The following is a 23304-nucleotide window of genomic DNA, read 5'->3' on the forward strand; positions in this document are numbered from 1 at the left end:
CAAATCATGTGATATATACAAATTCTATGAATAAAAAACTCTAAACAAAACAATTAAATATACACAAAATATGCAATTAAAATCAAAACAAAAAAAGAGACAGATAGAACATGAATAATACAGCTCTAGATTAATCTGATATTAATAATGATACATCAATTCATTACGCCTATTCAAACCGGCTGGAAACCGCGTGTTTAAATGGTAAATCCAGAAGGCTTCACGCTTGAAAAGGGATCTCCTAATGTTCCCACCCCGTGGAGATTTATTGACTCGTTCTATGCCATAAGCACGGAAACATGTAGTGTTACCAGCATGCTGAGTCTCAAAATGTTTGGAAGCCGCAGACATTTTGCGATTTGAGACTCCCGTATGATTTATGTCATGCAAATGTTCATATACTCGTGTCTTCAATTTGCGAGAAGTGCACCCAATGTAAGATAGTCGACATGAAGTGCAATCAATTTTATAAACTACAGACGTAGTATTACAATTGATATATTGTTTGATATTAAAACTTCTACAATCTGCAGAATCGCTAAAGGTTTTAGTAACATATGCATGAACACAGGTACTACATCTATTGCTACCACATTTATAGAAGCCTGTGACATCAAGCCATGTTTTATGTCTATTTTTGTCTGTGCAAAAAAGACTTGGCGAAATTCTATTGCCAATGGTTACAGCCCTCCTGGGTATTACATTAATGCCGGCTCTCAAAATCTCAGCTAAACTGTCATCTTCATATAGAATGGGCAAAAATTTATTCACAATACCCTTAATTAGATTGAATTGTGGACTGAATTGCAAGCACAAAAAAGGTTTCTTATAGGCATCCGCTGTTAGGACTGGCGGAACGCACCAAGAGAGATGTAATGGATGCGTTCGCAGTCCGGGGTCCACCGTGCAGGTGAAACCTGCTGCTAGGACATGACAGACGATATGGCGGTACTCATAAGTATACACGCGTGGGTTAAACCTCACCCAGCGTGAAGAAAGCGATCCTGTTGCGTCACAGGATCGCGGTACCGCACATAGAGCGCGAGCAAGTGGTCAGCGAACTAGACCCCAACAGGGATAGTAGTCCGATTAGACCCTTGCTGGCACTACACCACAACTGGGTGTGAAAAGTATATACAATAGAGGCACCGAAGTGCAAACTGTGCCGTGCAGGCAGGCACCACTATGTACCCAGACATGGGTCAGGAAGCGCACACAGGCGCGTGGCGCCGCACTGGCGGTCACAGCAGAGGACGCTGACACGTGTGTGACACGTTGAGTGTTAAGTCGGGCGCTAGATAGCAGCCATACACCATACGCGAACAATCATACAGTAGGGTAGGGGTATTTAAAGGACGACTTGCACTCACAACAAACACACGTATAAAGTTGTACACTAGCGCATGGCCGTGCGGTCATGCGCAGTTTATATAGCTGCAGGACAGGAAGCGGCCACAGAAACTTTGCCCTTCCGAGACCTGCCAAGAGGACCAATAGAATGTGCTGCAGAGTCTGAGCACATGACCCTCGATCTCCAACGGGAGATCTTGCCCTGGGCATGCTCAGTGTGCGCAGACAAGGACTTAGTCCCAGAGAAGTCCACTCGCTGCTGACCAGTATTGGCTTTAAAGGCAGAAGCTGGAGAAGCAGCAGTAACTCTTCTCACAGAGTCAGACTGAGCGAGACGCTGGGATCGACGTCCCTGCTGAGCAGGCTCCACTGCGGCTGGAGGAGAATGGGAGACCGCAGCGGAGACGGATCGAGATTCCCCCTGTGCAGCAGAGGAAACTCGACTCCTAACATTACCCCCCCTCCTAGGGCCCCCCCCTCCTTGGGCCTCGCTACGTTCGAAGGCAGCAATGAGCTGTGGGGCCCAAATGTTTTCAGCAGGCTCCCATGACCTGTTCTCTGGACCATAACCCTTCCAATCCACCAGATAGAACTTTTTGCCGCGTACCACCTTACACCCCAAAATAGCGTTCACATCGTAATCGTCCGTAGACGAACCCGATGTCCCGGCAGATGACTCGGAAAACCGGGACATGTATACGGGTTTCAAGAGGGACACATGAAAGGTGTCGGTGATACCCAAGCGTGGAGGAAGAGCCAGGCGGTAGACCACAGGATTAACCTGTTCGAGAACCTTGAAGGGACCCAAGTAGCGAGGAGCAAACTTAGTGGACTCAACTCGCAGCCTGATGTTATGGGCGGAGAGCCACACCAAGTCGCCAGGGACAAAAGTCGGAGCAGGGCGCCGATGAACATCGGCGGAGGACCTCATTCTCTCCTTGGAGGCCCGAATGGCATCCTGCGTGCGATCCCAAATGTCCCGTGCCTCCACAGCCCAGTCTGCCACCCTGGGATCAGCGGAAGACACAGGCATGGGCACTGGAACACGCGGATGCTGGCCGTAATTTAAGAGGAATGGAGTCTGACCGGTGGAGTCGGCTACGGCATTGTTAAGTGCAAACTCTGCCCACGGTAGCAAGGATGCCCAGTCATCCTGTCTGGCAGAAACAAAATGTCGCAGATATGTGACCAAGGTCTGGTTGGCCCTTTCTACCAACCCATTCGTCTCGGGATGATATGCCGAAGAGAGATTTAACTCAATACTGAGTAAACGACATAGCTCCCTCCAGAATCGAGACGCAAACTGGGGACCCCGGTCACTAACAATTTTGTCTGGCATACCGTGTAAGCGAAAGATATGCTTGATAAACAATACAGCCAACGCCCGTGCAGATGGTAGCCGTGGAAGAGGCACCAAATGCACCATTTTGGAGAAATGGTCGGTGATCACCCAGATAATGGTGCAATTACGAGACTTGGGTAAGCCCACCACAAAGTCCATCCCGACCATCTCCCAGGGCCTGTCAGCCACGGGCAGAGGGTAAAGCAAACCAGCTGGCCGTTGCCGAGGAGTCTTGTTCCTGGCGCAAGAGACACACGCCCGAACGTACTCCGCGACATCACGAGCCATATGCGGCCACCAGTATGTCCTCGCCAGTAACTCAGATGTCCTTTTAGTACCAAAATGTCCACCCACCGTGGACGAGTGCGCCCAAGAGAGAACCTCCGGCCGCAAACTAGATGGAACAAAAGTCTTGCCCGGGGGCACAGACTCCAGTGAAACCGGGGCCACGGTTCTCAAACTCTCGGTGGGGACAATAAGCCGAGGCTCCTCCTCCTCCTCCGCAGATGACACAACGGAGCGAGAGAGAGCATCGGCCCGAATGTTCTTCTCCCCAGAAAGGAAATGGAGGGTGAAATGAAACCGGGAGAAGAACAAGGACCATCTGGCCTGGCGAGAATTCAACCGCTGGGCTGTCTGCAGATACACCAAATTTTTGTGATCTGTGAAGACTTGGAAGGGAAAACGTGCTCCCTCCAAGAGATGTCTCCACTCCGAGAAAGCCAACTTCATGGCTAGCAACTCCCTGTCCCCGATGGAATAATTCCTCTCTGCTGGTGCGAAGGTCTTGGAGAAAAAGAAGCAAGGATGCTTCCGACCTTGAGCATCCTTTTGGAAGAGGACTGCTCCAGCACCAACAGAAGAGGCATCCACCTCCATGATAAATGGCTTATCAACATCGGGGCGATGAAGTATGGGAGCGCTAGCGAAGTGTGACTTTATAGAGATAAAGGCCTTGGAGACCTCCTCAGACCACAATTTAGGATTTGCCCCCTTCTTGGTGAGGGCAACCAAGGGAGCTACCAAAGTTGAGAAATGCGGGATGAACTGGCGATAATAATTGATGAACCCCATAAAGCGCTGCACCGCTTTAAGAGAATGAGGTTCCTGCCAGTCCATCACAGCCTGTAGTTTGGCAGGATCCATAGCCAATCCCTGGGCTGAGATGATGTAGCCTAGGAAAGGTAAGGACTCCTGCTCAAACATGCACTTCTCCAACTTGGCATAGAGGGAGTTTGCCCGTAGGAGGTCGAAGACTTTGCAAACATCTCTCCGGTGGGAGTCAATATCTGGAGAGTAGATGAGAATATCATCCAGATAGACTACGACCGAGGTGGAAAGCATATCCCGGAAGATATCGTTCACAAAGTCTTGGAAAACGGCTGGGGCATTACAGAGCCCAAAGGGCATCACCAGATATTCATAGTGCCCATCCCTGGTGTTAAAAGCCGTCTTCCATTCGTCCCCCTCACGGATGCGAATCAGGTTGTAAGCACCCCGCAGATCTAATTTAGTAAATACCCTTGCTCCCCGAAGCCTATCGAACAGTTCAGATATCAAAGGCAAAGGGTATTTATTCTTAACGGTGATGGCGTTAAGACCCCTGTAGTCTATGCATGGACGCAATTCCCCACTCTTCTTCTGCACGAAGAAGAATCCTGCCCCAGCAGGTGACACTGACTTCCTGATGAACCCTCTTGCCAGATTTTCCTGTATGTACTGTGACATTGCCTCCGTCTCCGGGAGAGATAGCGGATAGACTCGACCCCGGGGAGGCTCAGCACCAGGCAAGAGGTCAATAGGACAGTCATAGGGGCGATGGGGCGGAAGGGTCTCCGCCGCCTTTTTGGAGAATACGTCTGCATATGACCAATACTGCTTGGGGAGAGAGGATAGATCTGCGGATACCTCAGTAGTAGCAACCTGAACGCACTCCCTCTGACACCTACCCCCACAAGATTCACCCCAACCCAGAATTCTGCCTGAGGACCACTCGATATGAGAAGAGTGGTACCGTAGCCAAGGTATTCCCAACAGGATCTCATCAATTCCTTCCGGAATGACGAGCAGAGAAATTATCTCCTGATGAGATGGCGACATGGACAGAGTAAAAGGGATGGTCTGGTGTGTTATCTGTGAGGGCAATGTCGACCCATTCACCACTCGCACCGTTACTGGTTGAGCAAGCATAACCAAGGGTATTGCGTGACGTTGGGCGAAGGCAGAAGACATAAAGTTGCCCTCCGCCCCAGAATCCACGCAGAGCTCTACCGAGTGGGAAAATGAGCCAATAGTAATTGTCCCCTTAAAGGACAACTTAGAGGCAAACGTCGCCGTGTCTAGTGTACCTCCACCAACTACCACTAGACGCTGACGTTTCCTTGACCGCTGAGGACATCTGGTGGCTAGATGTCCTGACTGCTGGCAAACATGACAGACCCTGAGTGCACAAGCGGTCCGGGACTTAGATCCTGCTTGTGACACCTCCCTGGCCTCATGTGACTCAGGAACCAGGACTGGAAATTCAAGAGGTTTGGCAAAAGTAGGAGCCAGCCGAAACCTCTGCCTACACTGGGCTCGCTCTAACCTCCGCTCGTTAAAACGGAGGTCAATTCGAGTGGAGACAGTTATTAACTCCTCCAGTGTGGCAGGAATCTCCCTAGTGGCCAGAGCGTCCTTTACGTGGTCAGCCAAGCCCCTCCAAAATATGGGGATAAGAGCTTTATCCGACCAATCCAGCTCAGATGCTAAGGTGCGGAATTGGACGGCAAAATGACTGACCAAGGACTCACCCTGAGTTAATGCCAGCAATTGGAGCGCAGTATCATGGGTGACTTGAGGTCCTAAAAAGACCTGTTTCAGAGCGCTCAGAAACAGCGGAGCACTCTGCACCACATGATCGCCACGCTCCCACAGCGGCGTAGCCCATTCCAACGCCCTGTCCGACAATAGAGACAAAATAAATCCCACCTTAGCCCGCTCTGTGGGAAAACGTGTAGCCAGGAGCTCGAGATGAATAGAGCACTGACTCACAAATCCCCTACAAAACTTGCTATCACCAGAAAATTTTTCTGGCAGCGGGAGGTGAGATAATGTCGGAACAGGGGTGGCAATGGACATAGTAGCTGCAGCCACGCTGGCAGCCTGTACAGCTACTGCAGTAACATCCACAGCTGAGGTCGCGCTCTCGAGAGCCGCCAACCTACCCTCCAGCTGCTGGATATGCCGCAGAGATTGCTGTATGTCTGTCATCACTAGCCAGACCCTGGCGCTAGTGTAATGTTAGGACTGGCGGAACGCACCAAGAGAGATGTAATGGATGGGTTCGCAGTCCGGGGTCCACCGTGCAGGTGAAACCTGCTGCTAGGACATGACAGACGATATGGCGGTACTCATAAGTATACACGCGTGGGTTAAACCTCACCCAGCGTGAAGAAAGCGATCCTGTTGCGTCACAGGATCGCGGTACCGCACATAGAGCGCGAGCAAGTGGTCAGCGAACTAGACCCCAACAGGGATAGTAGTCCGATTAGACCCTTGCTGGCACTACACCACAACTGGGTGTGAAAAGTATATACAATAGAGGCACCAAAGTGCAAACTGTGCCGTGCTGGCAGGCACCACTAAGTACCCAGACATGGGTCAGGAAGCGCACACAGGCGCGTGGCGCCGCACTGGCGGTCACAGCAGAGGACGCTGACACGTGTGTGACACGTTGAGTGTTAAGTCGGGCGCTAGATAGCAGCCATACACCATACGCGAACAATCATACAGTAGGGTAGGGGTATTTAAAGGACGACTTGCACTCACAACAAACACACGTATAAAGTTGTACACTAGCGCATGGCCGTGCGGTCATGCGCAGTTTATATAGCTGCAGGACAGGAAGCGGCCACAGAAACTTTGCCCTTCCGAGACCTGCCAAGAGGACCAATAGAATGCGCTGCAGAGTCTGAGCACATGACCCTCGATCTCCAGCGGGAGATCTTGCCCTGGGCATGCTCAGTGTGCGCAGACAAGGACTTAGTCCCAGAGAAGTCCACTCACTGCTGACCAGTATTGGCTTTAAAGGCAGAAGCTGGAGAAGCAGCAGTAACTCTTCTCACAGAGTCAGACTGAGCGAGACGCTGGGATCGACGTCCCTGCTGAGCAGGCTCCACTGCGGCTGGAGGAGAATGGGAGACCGCAGCGGAGACGGATCGAGATTCCTCCTGTGCAGCAGAGGAAACTCGACTCCTAACATCCGCCGATGTCACCAAAGGCGGTGACAATGAATCCGATGTAATTAAATTTTTTCGTTCCTTGTGATCAACAATCCTACGTGCTCTATTTAATGTCCACTGGGGATAATTTCTGCGTTTTAATTTAGCTGATACCATATCAATTTCGTCTTTTAAAGCACAGTTTTTACTGCAGTTGCGTTTCACTCTAGTGAACTCACCAACAGGAATAGCTTGAATAGTATGTTTCGGATGACCACTACTAGCATGCAACACAGTGTTGCCGCTGAGTGATTTATGGTGAGTTTTGGTCTCAATAAGTCGGTCAGCAATACCACTCAAATTCAAATCCAAAAAATTGATTTGGCTTTTGTCATGTCTGTACGTAAACTGGATATTATATCCATTTGAATTTAAATATTCAACAAAGGACGGTATGGCAGACACATCGGTGGCCCAAATAATCAGTAGGTCATCGATGTATCTGCCATACCACCCAATACAAGACAAAAAAGGATTAGTGACAGAAAAAACAAAATTGTGTTCCCAAAATGCCATAACCAGGTTTGCCAATGAAGGTGAAAATTTGGCACCCATGGCAACGCCAGATATCTGTAAATAATAATGATGATTAAACATAAAAAAATTGTGTGTCAAGATAAAAAAAGTGACCTGTAAAATATAATGCTTCAAATCAACAGAATAATCACTGAAAATGTCTAAATGAAATTGAAGAGCTTGCATCGCCACACTGTGAGGTATACATGTGTACAACGAAACAACGTCACAACAGAGCCAAGTATATTCGGCTGACCACTTTTTAGTTGAAAAAGGCTATAAAGCTCTCCAGAGCACAACGAGAAACGAGCAACGCGTTTCGATCTATACAGATCTTTATCAGAGCTACAAATACGTGAACAAAATCACATTAAATAGCCACCACTGACCAATGAACAGACACAATCAAATCATGTGATATATACAAATTCTATGAATAAAAAACTCTAAACAAAACAATTAAATATACACAAAATATGCAATTAAAATCAAAACAAAAAAAGAGACAGATAGAACATGAATAATACAGCTCTAGATTAATCTGATATTAATAATGATACATCAATTCATTACGCCTATTCAAACCGGCTGGAAACCACGTGTTTAAATGGTAAATCCAGAAGGCTTCACGCTTGAAAAGGGATCTCCTAATGTTCCCACCCCGTGGAGATTTATTGACTCGTTCTATGCCATAAGCACGGAAACATGTAGTGTTACCAGCATGCTGAGTCGCAAAATGTTTGGAAGCCGCAGACATTGTGCGATTTGAGACTCCCGTATGATTTATGTCATGCAAATGTTCATATACTCGTGTCTTCAATTTGCGAGAAGTGCACCCAATGTAAGATAGTCGACATGAAGTGCAATCAATTTTATAAACTACAGACGTAGTATTGCAATTGATATATTGTTTGATATTAAAACTTCTACAATCTGCAGAATCGCTAAAGGTTTTAGTAACATATGCATGAACACAGGTACTACATCTATTGCTACCACATTTATAGAATGGATTGATTCTTTGCTTCAGCCCCTAGTGGGTAGAATTCTGGGGTACATCAAGGATTCAAAGGAAGTATTGGAAATTTTTTCAACTAAAAAGTGGTCAGCCGAATATACTTGGCTCTGTTGTGACGTTGTTTTGTTGTACACATGTATACCTCACAGTGTGGCGATGCAAGCTCTTCAATTTCATTTAGACATTTTCAGTGATTATTCTGTTGATTTGAAGCATTATATTTTACAGGTCACTTTTTTTCTCATGACACACAATTTTTTTATGTTTAATCATCATTATTATTTACAGATATCTGGCGTTGCCATGGGTGCCAAATTTTCACCTTCATTGGCAAACCTGGTTATGGCATTTTGGGAACACAATTTTGTTTTTTCTGTCACTAGTCCTTTTTTGTCTTGTATTGGGTGGTATGGCAGATACATCGATGACCTACTGATTATTTGGGCCACCGATGTGTCTGCCATACCGTCCTTTGTTGAATATTTAAATTCAAATGGATATAATATCCAGTTTACGTACAGACATGACAAAAGCCAAATCAATTTTTTGGATTTGAATTTGAGTGGTATTGCTGACCGACTTATTGAGACCAAGACTCACCATAAATCACTCAGCGGCAACACTGTGTTGCATGCTAGTAGTGGTCATCCGAAACATACTATTCAAGCTATTCCTGTTGGTGAGTTCACTAGAGTGAAACGCAACTGCAGTAAAAACTGTGCTTTAAAAGACGAAATTGATATGGTATCAGCTAAATTAAAACGCAGAAATTATCCCCAGTGGACATTAAATAGAGCACGTAGGATTGTTGATCACAAGGAACGAAAAAATTTAATTACATCGGATTCATTGTCACCGCCTTTGGTGACATCGGCGGATGCCTATAAGAAACCTTTTTTGTGCTTGCAATTCAGTCCACAATTCAATCTAATTAAGGGTATTGTGAATAAATTTTTGCCCATTCTATATGAAGATGACAGTTTAGCTGAGATTTTGAGAGCCGGCATTAATGTAATACCCAGGAGGGCTTAACCATTGGCAATAGAATTTCGCCAAGTCTTTTTTGCACAGACAAAAATAGACATAAAACATGGCTTGATGTCACAGGCTTCTATAAATGTGGTAGCAATAGATGTAGTACCTGTGTTCATGCATATGTTACTAAAACCTTTAGCGATTCTGCAGATTGTAGAAGTTTTAATATAAAACAATATATCAATTGTAATACTACGTCTGTAGTTTATATAATTGATTGCACTTCATGTTGACTATCTTACATTGGGTGCACTTCTCGCAAATTGAAGACACGAGTATATGAACATTTGCATGACATAAATCATACGGGAGTCTCAAATCGCACAATGTCTGCGGCTTCCAAACATTTTGCGACTCAGCATGCTGGTAACTAGAGTTGAGCGACCTTGACCTTTTTAGAGTCGAGCCGGGTTTCGCGAAACCCGACTATCTCAAAAGTCGGGTCGAGTGAAATCGGCCGATTATTACGTAAAGTCTGGATCGACCGAAACACGAAACCCAATGCAAGTCAATGGGGCAGCATAGTCGGCAGTGAGTGGGGGCCAGGAAATCACCTAGAGTGCCCATTTTAATGTCAAAACCATCCATTCTTCTTAATGAAGCTTGTCAAGCGTAATTTACCTTATAATAATTGGAAGGCATTTGAAATTGGGGGTCATTTGGCTAAAGTTGTGGTGGGTAGGGCTGGTTCAAGTAATTAGTGGGCCCAGGAAATCTGGACCACGTCACGGCAGTGGAGCAGGGAGAGGTAAGTATTTCAACTTTGCAAGTGCTGTGAACCTGAGCAAGCAGGGGGGGCCCACTCGTTGGCATTGGCACTGGCACAGGGCCCCTCAAAGTACAGCGGTGTGTTTGCACGGCGGGGGCGCCTCCCACCGGCAGCAACACTTTTGCGTACTATGAGAGGCCCTGTGCCAGTGACGTCGCCAACTAGTATTCCTCCCCCCACCTGATGAAGGAACCTGCACTTTCATCTGCACCTTCCTCTTTGTCCCCGTGTAAGGTGGTATGGTATGCGGGAAGAGCAACCTGACTTTCAGCAGGGTCACAATGTTGTTGTGTAGCATGCACGGGGAATGTTGCGTTATGGGTCAATGTACCAGCAGACTCATCTATCACTGGCTGGGCAATGGGCAGGATGAGGAGGAAACACAGATATAGGCCCAAAGAATAAAGTTGGCTAAATGCAGTTCAAAATTGGTAACACAGGAATAACCAGGGGGCATTGCAGTGGAGGACAACTGGAATGAGAGGCTGACACAGAGAGTAGGCCCAAATCAGTAAGTAGTCGAAATGCAGTTCAAAATTGGCAACCGTAGTAAACAGGCGGCACAGCTTTGTTCAGTGGAGGAGAACAGCAAGGAGTGGCAGACACCGATAGTAGGCCCCAACCCAACTAGTAGGCCAAATGCAGTCTAACATTAACAACTACTTAACGAGCGCCTGAAAACGGAATTTCAGGACAGGAAACCAGGAGAACAGCAAGGAGCGGCAGACACTGTTAGTAGGCCCCAAACCAACTAGTACGCCAAATGCAGTTGTTCCATTTAACCACAATTTAACGAGAGCCTGAAGATAGAAGCTCAGGAAAGGCAACCTGGAGAACACCTTGGAGTGGAACACACCATCTCTCTCCACCCCATACCCATTTTGTAGGCCTAATGCAGTGTAGTTTTCTACAACTACTAAACGAGAGTCGGAAGACCGAAGCAATGGCAAGGAAACCTGGGGAACACCTTGGAGTGTAACACACCATCTCTCTCCACCCGATACCCATTTTGTAGGCCTAATGCAGTGTAGTTTTCTACAACTACTAAACGAGAGTCGGAAGATCGAAGCAATGGCGAGGAAACCTGGAGAACACCTTGGAGTGTAACACACCATCTCTCTCCACCCCATAGCCAATTTGGAGGCCTAATGCAGTGTAGTTTCCAACAACTACTAAACGAGAGCATTAAGATCGAAGCTCTGGAAAGGCAACCTGGAGAACACCTTGGAGTGTAACACACGATATCTCTCCACCCGATACCCATTTTGTAGGCCTAATGCAGTGTAGTTTTCTACAACTACTGAACGAGAGTCGGAAGACCGAAGCAATGGCAAGGAAACCTGGGGAACACCTTGGAGTGTAACACACCATCTCTCTCCACCCGATACCCATTTTGTAGGCCTAATGCAGTGTAGTTTTCTACAACTACTAAACGAGAGTCAGAAGACCGAAGCAATGGCAAGGAAACCTGGGGAACACCTTGGAGTGTAACACACCAATTCTCTCCACCCGATACCCATTTTGTAGGCCTAATGCAGTGTAGTTTTGTACAACTACTAAACGAGAGTCGGAAGACTGAAGCAACGGCAAGGAAACCTGGGGAACACCTTGGAGTGTAACACACCATCTCTCTCCACCCCATAGCCAATTTGGAGGCCTAATGCAGTGTAGTTTCCAACAACTACTAAACGAGAGCATTAAGATCGAAGCTCTGGAAAGGCAACCTGGAGAACACCTTGGAGTGTAACACACCATATCTCTCCACCCGATACCCATTTTGTAGGCCTAATGCAGTGTAGTTTTCTACAACTACTGAACGAGAGTCGGAAGACCGAAGCAATGGCAAGGAAACCTGGGGAACACCTTGGAGTGTAACACACCATCTCTCTCCACCCGATACCCATTTTGTAGGCCTAATGCAGTGTAGTTTTCTACAACTACTAAACGAGAGTCAGAAGACCGAAGCAATGGCAAGGAAACCTGGGGAACACTTTGGAGTGTAACACACCAATTCTCTCCACCCGATACCCATTTTGTAGGCCTAATGCAGTGTAGTTTTGTACAACTACTAAACGAGAGTCAGAAGACTGAAGCAATGGCAAGGAAACCTGGGGAACACCTTGGAGTGTAACACACCATCTCTCTCCACCCCATAGCCAATTTGGAGGCCTAATGCAGTGTAGTTTCCAACAACTACTAAACGAGAGCATTAAGATCGAAGCTCTGGAAAGGCAACCTGGAGAACACCTTGGAGTGTAACACACCATCTCTCTCCACCCGATGTTAGGAGTCGAGTTTCCTCTGCTGCACAGGGGGAATCTCGATCCGTCTCCGCTGCGGTCTCCCATTCCCCTCCAGCCGCAGTGGAGTCTGCTCAGCAGGGACGTCGATCCCAGCGTCTCGCTCAGTCTGACTCTGTGAGAAGAGTTATTGCTGCTTCTCCAGCTTCTGCCTTTGAAGCCTATTCTGGTCAGCAGCGAGCGGACTTCTCTGGGACTAAGTCCTTATCTGCACACACTGAGCATGCCCAGGGCAAGATCTCCCGTTGGAGATCGAGGGTCATGTGCTCAGGCTCTGCGGCACATTCCATTGGTCCTCTTGGCAGGTCCTAGAAGGGCAAAAGTTCTATAGCCATTTCCTGTGCTGCAGCTATATAAACTGCGCATGACCGCACGGCCATGCGCTAGTATTGTCTTACAATTGATATGTGTGTATGTGTGAGTGCAAGTCGTTCTTGGTTACCCCTTCCCTATTGAATGTCTGTTCGCGGAAGGTGTACGGCTGCTATCTAGCGCCCGACTTAGCCTACTACACTAAACACACATCACAGCGTCCTGTAGCTGTGCCTGCCAGTACGGCGCCGTGCGCCTGCCTTGCGCTTTCCATACCCAAGTCTGGGTGGTTAGTGGCGTCCGTTAGTGCGGCATCGCTCGCGCACTTGTGCGCTTATATTTCTGAAGGTTCTCTACACACCCAGTTGCGGTGTTGTGCCAGCAAGGGCCTAATCGGGCTTCAATCCCTTCTGGGGTTAAGTCCGCTGGCCACTTGCTCGCACTCTAGTGCGGTATTGCGGTTCTGTGAATTAACAGGATCGCTTTCCTCACGCTGGGTGAGGTTTAACCCACGCGTGTTTACTTTAGTGTACCGCTATATAGTCTGCAAATTGCTAGCAGCAGGTTCTCACCTGCACGGTGGACCCCGGACTGCGAACGCATCTTTGTCACCTGTCTTGGTGCGTTCCGCCAGTCCTAACATAATACTAGCGCCAGGGTCTGGCTAGCAAATGGCAGACGGTCAGCGTCTACAGCAGTACATCCAGCAGCTGGAGGGTAGGTTGGCGGCTCTCGAGCGCACAACCTCAGCTGTGGACGTTACTGCTGTTGCTGTTCAGGCTGCAAGTGCAGCTGCAGCCAGTTTGTCCGCTGCCACCCCTGCTCCGACCTTATCCCGTCTCCCGCTTCCAGACAAGTTTGCTGGTGACAGTAAGCCATGTCGGGGATTCGTGAGCCAGTGCTCCATACATCTCGAGCTGCTGGCTGCACGTTTTCCTATGGAACGGGCGAAAGTGGGATTCGTTATATCTCTCTTGTCGGGCAGGGCGTTGGAGTGGGCAACGCCGCTTTGGGAACGTGGTGATCGTGTGGTGCAGAGTGCTCCTATCTTCCTGGACGCTCTGAGGCAGGTCTTTCTGGGACCTCGTGTCACCCACGATACCGCGCTCCAATTGTTGGCAATTACTCAGGCTTCGTCCATGGTCAGCCAGTTTGCCATCCTATTCCGGACTCTAGCTTCTGAGCTGGAATGGCCGGATAAAGTCCTTATTCCGGTGTTCTGGAAAGGACTGGCAGATCATGTGAAGGACGCCTTGGCCACCAGGGAGATTCCCGCCACACTGGAGGAGCTTATTACTATAGCTACCCGCATCGATCTCCGTTTTAACGAGCGGAGGTTGGAGCGGACCCAGTGTAGGCAGAGGTTTCGGCTGGCTCCCATCTTTGCCAAACCCCTAGAATCTCCTGTTATGGCGTCCGACTCCCATGAGGCCATGGAGGTTTCTCGAGCGGGATCTAGGTCTCAGACCGCTCGAGTACCTGTGCTATGTAAAAATTGCCAGCAACCGGGACATTTCGCTAATAAATGTCCACGGCGGTCGGGAAAACGATCGCGTCTAGTGTCCATTGGAGGAGGTTCACTGGACACCGCGGCATTTTCCTCAAAATTGTCCTTTAAAGGGACAATCCTGTTAGACACATCCACTCTTACGGTAGAGCTTTGTGTGGATTCAGGAGCAGAGGGAAATTTTATGTCTTCTGCTTTTGCTCAGCGCCACGCAATACCTCTGGCTATGCTAGCCAAACCAGTAACCGTGAGAGTGGTGAATGGGTCGACACTTCCATTACAGATCACACATCAGACTGTCCCTTTCACGTTAGCCATGTCCCCATCCCACCAGGAGACTATTTCCCTTCTTGTCCTTCCCGAGGGAATGGATGAGATTCTGCTGGGAATGCCCTGGCTTCGTTTCCACTCCCCACGTATTGAGTGGACCTCTGGGAGGATATTGGGTTGGAGTGAATCCTGCAAGGGCAGATGTGTGAAAGAGTGCGTTCAGGTTTCCACCACTGAGATACCCGCAGATCTCTCTACTCTCCCCAAACACTATTGGTCTTATGCAGACGTCTTTTCCAAAAAAGCCGCGGAGACCCTTCCGCCTCACCGTCCCTATGACTGTCCTATAGATCTCTTGCCTGGAGCAGAACCTCCTCGGGGACGTGTCTATCCCCTCTCTCTCCCGGAAACGGAGGCTATGTCCCAATACATCCAGGAGAATTTGGCAAGAGGATTTATTAGGAAGTCAGTGTCACCAGCTGGGGCAGGGTTCTTCTTCGTACAGAAGAAGAATGGAGAGTTGCGTCCTTGCATAGACTACAGGGGTCTTAACGCCATCACCGTTAAAAATAAGTACCCGCTGCCCCTGATTTCTGAGCTTTTTGATAGGCTACGGGGAGCTAAGGTATTTACCAAATTAGACCTGCGGGGAGCTTATAACCTGATTCGCATTCGTGAGGGGGACGAATGGAAGACGGCGTTTAACACCAGAGATGGGCATTATGAGTATCTGGTGATGCCCTTCGGGCTCTGTAATGCCCCAGCCGTTTTCCAAGACTTTGTCAACGACATCTTCCGGGATATGCTTTCCACCTCGGTCGTAGTCTATCTGGACGATATTCTCATCTTCTCTCCAGATATTGACTCCCACCGGAGAGATGTTGGCAGAGTCTTCGACCTCTTACGGGCAAACTCTCTTTACGCAAAGTTGGAGAAGTGTGTGTTTGAGCAGGAGTCTTTACCTTTCCTGGGCTATATCATCTCTGCCCAAGGATTGGCTATGGATCCTGCCAAACTACAGGCTGTGATGGACTGGCAAGAACCCCATTCACTTAAAGCGGTGCAGCGCTTTATGGGGTTCATTAATTATTACCGCCAGTTCATCCCCCATTTCTCAACTTTGGTAGCTCCCTTGGTAGCCCTCACCAAGAAGGGAGCAAATCCCAAAGTGTGGTCTGAAGAGGTCTCCAGGGCCTTTTCTTCTACTAAGTCTCATTTTGCTAGCGCTCCCATCCTACATCGTCCCGATGTCGATAAGCCGTTTATAATGGAGGTGGATGCCTCTTCCGTTGGTGCTGGAGCAGTCCTCTTCCAGAAGGATGCTCAAGGTCGGAAGCATCCGTGCTTTTTCTTCTCCAAGACCTTCACACCAGCGGAGAGGAATTATTCCATCGGGGACAGGGAGTTGCTAGCGATGAAATTGGCTTTCTCTGAGTGGAGACATCTCTTGGAGGGGGCTCGTTTTCCCTTTCAAGTATTTACAGACCATAAAAATTTGCTATATTTGCAAACAGCCCAGAGGCTAAATTCTCGCCAGGCCAGATGGTCCTTATTCTTCTCCCGATTCCACTTCACCCTCCATTATGTCGCTGGGGAGAAGAACATTCGAGCTGATGCTCTTTCTCGCTCTGTTGTGTCATCTGAGGAGGAGGAAGGAGAGCCTCGGCTTATTGTTCCTTCTGAGAGCTTGAGAACCGTGGCTCCGGTGTCGCTTGAGTCTGTGCCTCCGGGCAAGACTTTTGTGCCCATAAATTTGTGACCGGAGGTTCTCTCTTGGGCTCATTCCTCCAGGGTGGGTGGACTCTTTGGGACTAAAAGGACATCTGAGCTGCTGGCGAGGACGTACTGGTGGCCGCATATGCTGCGAGATGTCAGGGATTACGTTCTGGCGTGTGTCTCATGCGCCAAAAATAAGTCTCCTCGACAACGGCCGTCTGGGTTACTCTATCCCTTGCCGGTGGCAGACAGGCCCTGGGAGATGGTCGGGATGGACTTTGTAGTGGGTTTGCCCAAGTCTCGCGGCTGTACCGTCATTTGGGTAATTACCGATCATTTCTCGAAAATGGTGCACTTGGTGCCGCTCCCACGGTTACCTTCTGCACGGGCCTTGGCAGCGTTGTTCATAAGACACATCTTCCGCCTACACGGCATGCCAGACAAAATTGTCAGTGACCGGGGTCCCCAGTTTGCGTCTCGGTTCTGGAGAGAGCTTTGTCGTCTTCTCAGCATTGAGTTAAATCTCTCTTCCGCATATCATCCCGAGACGAATGGGTTGGTAGAGAGGGCCAATCAGACTCTGGTCACATATCTGCGACATTTTGTTTCTGCCAGGCAGGATGACTGGGCATCTTTATTACCATGGGCAGAGTTCGCCCTTAATAACGCTGTAGCCGATTCCACCGGTCAGACTCCTTTCCTCCTTAATTACGGCCAGCATCCACGGGTTTCTGTGCCTATGCCCGTGTCCTCTGCTGACTCCAGGGTGGCAGACTGGGCAGTGGAGGCACGGGACATTTGGGACCGCACTCAGGATGCCATTCGGGCCTCGAAGGAGAGAATGAGGTCCTCCGCCGATGCACATCGGCGCCCTGCCCCGGCCTTTGCTCCTGGCGACTTGGTGTGGCTCTCCGCCCGTAACATCAGGCTGCGAGTTGAGTCCACTAAGTTTGCTCCTCGCTACTTGGGCCCATTCAAGGTCCTCGAGCAGGTTAATCCCGTGGTCTACCGCCTGGCTCTTCCTCCACGCTTGGGTATCACCGACACCTTTCATGTGTCCCTCTTGAAACCCGTATACATGTCCCGGTTTTCCGAGTCATCTGCCGGGACATCGGGTTCGTCTACGGACGATTACGAGGTGAACGCTATTTTGGGGTGCAAGGTGGTACGCGGCAAAAAGTTTTATTTGGTGGATTGGAAGGGTTATGGTCCAGAGGACAGGTCTTGGGAGCCTGCTGAAAACATTCGGGCCCCACAGCTCATTGCTGCCTTCGAGCGTAGCGAGGCCCAAGGAGGGGGGGGCCCTAGGAGGGGGGGTAATGTTAGGAGTCGAGTTTCCTCTGCTGCACAGGGGGAATCTCGATCCGTCTCCGCTGCGGTCTCCCATTCCCCTCCAGCCGCAGTGGAGTCTGCTCAGCAGGGACGTCGATCCCAGCGTCTCGCTCAGTCTGACTCTGTGAGAAGAGTTATTGCTGCTTCTCCAGCTTCTGCCTTTGAAGCCTATTCTGGTCAGCAGCGAGCGGACTTCTCTGGGACTAAGTCCTTATCTGCACACACTGAGCATGCCCAGGGCAAGATCTCCCGTTGGAGATCGAGGGTCATGTGCTCAGGCTCTGCGGCACATTCCATTGGTCCTCTTGGCAGGTCCTAGAAGGGCAAAAGTTCTATAGCCATTTCCTGTGCTGCAGCTATATAAACTGCGCATGACCGCACGGCCATGCGCTAGTATTGTCTTACAATTGATATGTGTGTATGTGTGAGTGCAAGTCGTTCTTGGTTACCCCTTCCCTATTGAATGTCTGTTCGCGGAAGGTGTACGGCTGCTATCTAGCGCCCGACTTAGCCTACTACACTAAACACACATCACAGCGTCCTGTAGCTGTGCCTGCCAGTACGGCGCCGTGCGCCTGCCTTGCGCTTTCCATACCCAAGTCTGGGTGGTTAGTGGCGTCCGTTAGTGCGGCATCGCTCGCGCACTTGTGCGCTTATATTTCTGAAGGTTCTCTACACACCCAGTTGCGGTGTTGTGCCAGCAAGGGCCTAATCGGGCTTCAATCCCTTCTGGGGTTAAGTCCGCTGGCCACTTGCTCGCACTCTAGTGCGGTATTGCGGTTCTGTGAATTAACAGGATCGCTTTCCTCACGCTGGGTGAGGTTTAACCCACGCGTGTTTACTTTAGTGTACCGCTATATAGTCTGCAAATTGCTAGCAGCAGGTTCTCACCTGCACGGTGGACCCCGGACTGCGAACGCATCTTTGTCACCTGTCTTGGTGCGTTCCGCCAGTCCTAACACCCGATACCCATTTTGTAGGCCTAATGCAGTGTAGTTTTCTACAACTACTAAACGAGAGTCGGAAGACCGAAGCAATGGCAAGGAAACCTGGGGAACACCTTGGAGTGTAACACACCATCTCTCTCCACCGGATACCCATTTTGTAGGCCTAATGCAGTGTAGTTTTCTACAACTACTAAACGAGAGTCGGAAGACCGAAGCAATGGCAAGGAAACCTGGGGAACACCTTGGAGTGTAACACACCATATCTCTCCACCCGATACCCATTTTGTAGGCCTAATGCAGTGTAGTTTTCTACAACTACTAAACGAGAGCATGAAGATCGAAGCTCAGGAAAGGCAACCTGGGGAACACCTTGGAGTGTAACACACCCTCTCTCTACACCACGGAAGGGCTGATTCTTAGGAAGGAAGGCTGTCGGAAAGAAGCAGGGCGCGTCCGAGGGTGATTATATTCTTATTAGGTATATGCTCACCCTCGGACGCGCCCTGCTTCTTTATTTGTAATGAATGTTTATTTGCAATGTGGTTTTGACTTACTCTATTTTTTTGGTAAATAATGATTTTATTATTTTCATTGTTTTGCATCTTCTTGGCAATAATATAAAGAAGACGCGACAGGACAACACTCGGTGGATGCCATATCTGTGTTTTAAATTGAAAAAAACTTTCAGTTAACTACTTGCAGGAGAAAGTTATTGTAGCTGGTGGCCATTTTTAGTACTGTACCAGATTTTTGTTGTATGTGTTTGTTTTTAATGTTAAAATGTCTGCATTTGATATCTCTCCAGTATTTTCTTTTTTATAAGCAAAATACTTATTTTTATATTTTCTGATGTTGGTTCAAGGGGTACACGGGCAGCAGTAGACAGGTCAGTGGAGGCCTAGTGGAAGGAGGGACCGCAGACAGGCTTCGAAGGCCTAACATAATAAATTGGGCTGGCTGTAGGCAATTTAAAATTGGTTCCAGGGGAACACGGGCAGCAGTGGCCTGGTCTGTGTAGTAGTAGTGGAAAGAACGGGCCGCAGACAGGCTTCGAAGGCCTAACATAACAAAAATTGGGATGTAGGCAATTTACAATTGGTTCCAGGGGAACACAGACAGCAGTAGACAGGTCAGTGGAGGCCTAGTGGAAGGAGGGACCGCAGACAGGCTTCAAAGGCCTAACATAATAAATTGGGCTTGCTGTCGGCAATTTTAAATTGGTTCCAGGGGAACACGGGCGGCAGTAGCCAGGTCAGTGTAGTAGTAGTGGAAAGAACGGGCCGCAGACAGGCTTCGAAGGCCTAACATAACAAAAATTGGGCTGTAGGCAATTTAAAAGTGGTTCCAGGGGAACACGGGCAGCAGTAGACAGGTCAGTGGAGGCCTAGTGGAAGGAGGGACCGCAGACAGGCTTCGAAGCCCTAACATAATAAATTGGGCTTGCTGTCGGCAATTTTAAATTGGTTCCAGGGGAACACGGGCGGCAGTAGCCAGGTCAGTGTAGTAGTAGTGGAAAGAACGGGCCGCAGACAGGCTTCGAAGGCCTAACATAACAAAAATTGGGCTGCAGGCAATTTAAAATTGGTTCCAGGGGAACACGGGCAGCAGTAGACAGGTCAGTGGAGGCCTAGTGGAAGGAGGGACCGCAGACAGGCTTCGAAGCCCTAACATAATAAATTGGGCTGGCTGTAGGCAATTTAAAATTGGTTCCAGGGGAACACGGGCAGCAGTAGACAGGTCAGTGGAGGCCTAGTGGAAGGAGGGACCGCAGACAGGCTTCGAAGGCCTAACATAATAAATTGGGCTGGCTGTAGGCAATTTAAAATTGGTTCCAGGGGAACACGGGCAGCAGTGGCCTGGTCAGTGTAGTAGTAGTGGAAAGAATGGGCCGCAGACAGGCTTCGAAGGCCTAACATAACAAAAATTGGGCTGTAGGCAATTTAAAATTGGTTCCAGGGGAACACGGGCAGCAGTAGACAGGTCAGTGGAGGCCTAATGGAAGGAGTGACCGCAGACAGGCTTCGAAGGCCTAACATAAGAAAAATGTCAATACAATGGTATTGACAGTGCCAGGCATTGAAGGGTGTCAGCGCATAGACTAAACATTGGTGGAGCTGTGAGAGAAAATTTTGCAAGTGGTAGAGCACTGTTTGAGCTGGGGGGGGGGACTGTCTTGTGGCCGGCGGTACAGGCCCAGGGCCCCTCATATTACAACGGTGTGTCTGACGTTGGGTGCGCACTACCACCACCAGACACTTTATTGTACTATGAGGGACCTAGTGGCAGTGCCGTCGACCAAAAGCGGGCACACCCAGCTCCTCAGACAAACAGTACTCTCACGGGTGCTGGCGCCAAGTGGTGATACCACGGCCCCGTGTGGGGACTTTGGCCATTTAGGGAGGTGTTAACATGTCGGATGCTGGACAATCAGGTGCTGCAAATTATGAGATTGGAAAAGTCGTTCAGAATAGTCCACAGGCAAGACCTTTAAATAGGAAAGCTAGGTGTCAGCCGGGCAAGGTGGGGCAAAAGATTTCGAAATCCAGTTGTGGTTCATTTTAATGAAGGTTAGATCATCTACATTTTGGGTAGCCAGACGAGTCCTTTTTTCTGTTAGTATTGAACCTGCAGCACTGAATACTCTTTCTGATAGGACACTAGCTGCCGGGCAAGCAAGCTCCTGCAATGCATATTCTGCCAATTCTGGCCAGGTGTCTAATTTTGATGCCCAGTAATCAAATGGCAATGACGGTTGAGGGAGAACGTCGATAAGGGATGAAAAATAGTTAGTAACCATACTGGACAAATGTTGTCTCCTGTCACTTTGAATTGATGCTGCAGTACCTGTCCTGTCTGCGGTCATAGCAAAATCACTCCACAACCTGGTCAGAAAACCCCTCTGACCAACGCCACTTCTGATTTCTGCCCCTCTAACACCTCTGGTCTGCTGGCCCCTGCAGCTCGTGTTAGAACGATCACGGGCGCTGTGTGCAGGGAATGCCAGAAGCAAACGGTCAACAAGAGTTGATTGTTTGGTTGCTAATATTAGTTCCAAGTTCTCATGTGGCATTATATTTTGCAATTTGCCTTTATAGCGAGGATCAAGGAGGCAGGCCAACCAGTAATCGTCATCGTTCATCATTTTAGTAATGCGTGTGTCCCTTTTGAGGATACGTAAGGCATAATCCGCCATGTGGCCCAAAGTTCCAGTTCTCAAATCTGTGGTTGTGCTTGGTTGAGGGGCAGTTTCAGGCAAATCCACATCACTTGTGTCCCTCCAAAAACCAGAACCCGGCCTTGCCGCGCCAACAATTTCCACTGGCCCCGGAAAAGCTTCCTCATTAAAAATATAATCATCCCCATCATCCTCCTCGTCCTCCTCCTCCTGTTCGCTCGCTACCTCGTCCTGTACACTGCCCTGGCCAGACAATGGCTGACTGTCATCAAGGCTTTCCTCTTCCTCAGCTGCAGACGCCTGATCCTTTATGTGCGTCAAACTTTGCATCAGCAGACGCATTAGGGGGATGCTCATGCTTATTATGGCGTTGTCTGCACTAACCAGCCGTGTGCATTCCTCAAAACACTGAAGGACTTGACACATGTCTTGAATCTTCGACCACTGCACACCTGACAACTCCATGTCTGCCATCCTACTGCCTGCCCGTGTATGTGTATCCTCCCACAAAAACATAACAGCCCGCCGCTGTTCACACAGTCTCTGAAGCATGTGCAGTGTTGAGTTCCACCTTGTTGCAACGTCTATGATTAGGCGATGCTGGGGAAGGTTCAAAGAACGCTGATAGGTCTGCATACGGCTGGAGTGTACAGGCGAACGGCGGATATGTGAGCAAAGTCCACGCACTTTGAGGAGCAGGTCGGACAACCCCGGATAACTTTTCAGGAAGCACTGCACCACCAGGTTTAAGGTGTGAGCCAGGCAAGGAATGTGTTTCAGTTGGGAAAGGGAGATGGCAGCCATGAAATTCCTTCCGTTATCACTCACTACCTTGCCTGCCTCAAGATCTACAGTGCCCAGCCACGACTGCGTTTCTTTCTGCAAGAACTCGGACAGAACTTCAGCGGTGTGTCTGTTGTCGCCCAAACACTTCATAGCCAATACAGCCTGCTGACGTTTGCCAGTAGCTGCCCCATAATGGGAGACCTGGTGTGCAACAGTGGCAGCTGCGGATGGAGTGGTTGTGCGACTGCGGTCTGTGGACGAGGTCTCGCTTCTGCAGGAGGACGAGGAGGAGGAGGAGGGGGTGCGAACGACTACAGCCAACTGTTTCCTAGACCGTGGGCTAGGCAGAACTGTCCCAAACTTGCTGTCCCCTGTGGACCCTGCATCCACCACATTTACCCAGTGTGCCGTGATGGACACGTAGCGTCCCTGGCCATGCCTACTGGTCCATGCATCTGTTGTCAGGTGCACCTTTGTGCTCACAGATTGCCTGAGTGCATGGACGATGCGCTCTTTAACATGCTGGTGGAGGGCTGGGCTTTTCTGGAAAAAAAGTGTCGACTGGGTAGCTCGTAGCGTGGTACAGCGTAGTCCATCAGGGCTTTGAAAGCTTCGCTTTCAACTAACCGGTAGGGCATCATCTCTAACGAGATTAGTCTAGCTATGT

The sequence above is a fragment of the Ranitomeya imitator genome, chromosome 1, assembly GCF_032444005.1.
Source record: "Ranitomeya imitator isolate aRanImi1 chromosome 1, aRanImi1.pri, whole genome shotgun sequence".
NCBI classification, from domain to species: domain Eukaryota; kingdom Metazoa; phylum Chordata; class Amphibia; order Anura; family Dendrobatidae; genus Ranitomeya; species Ranitomeya imitator.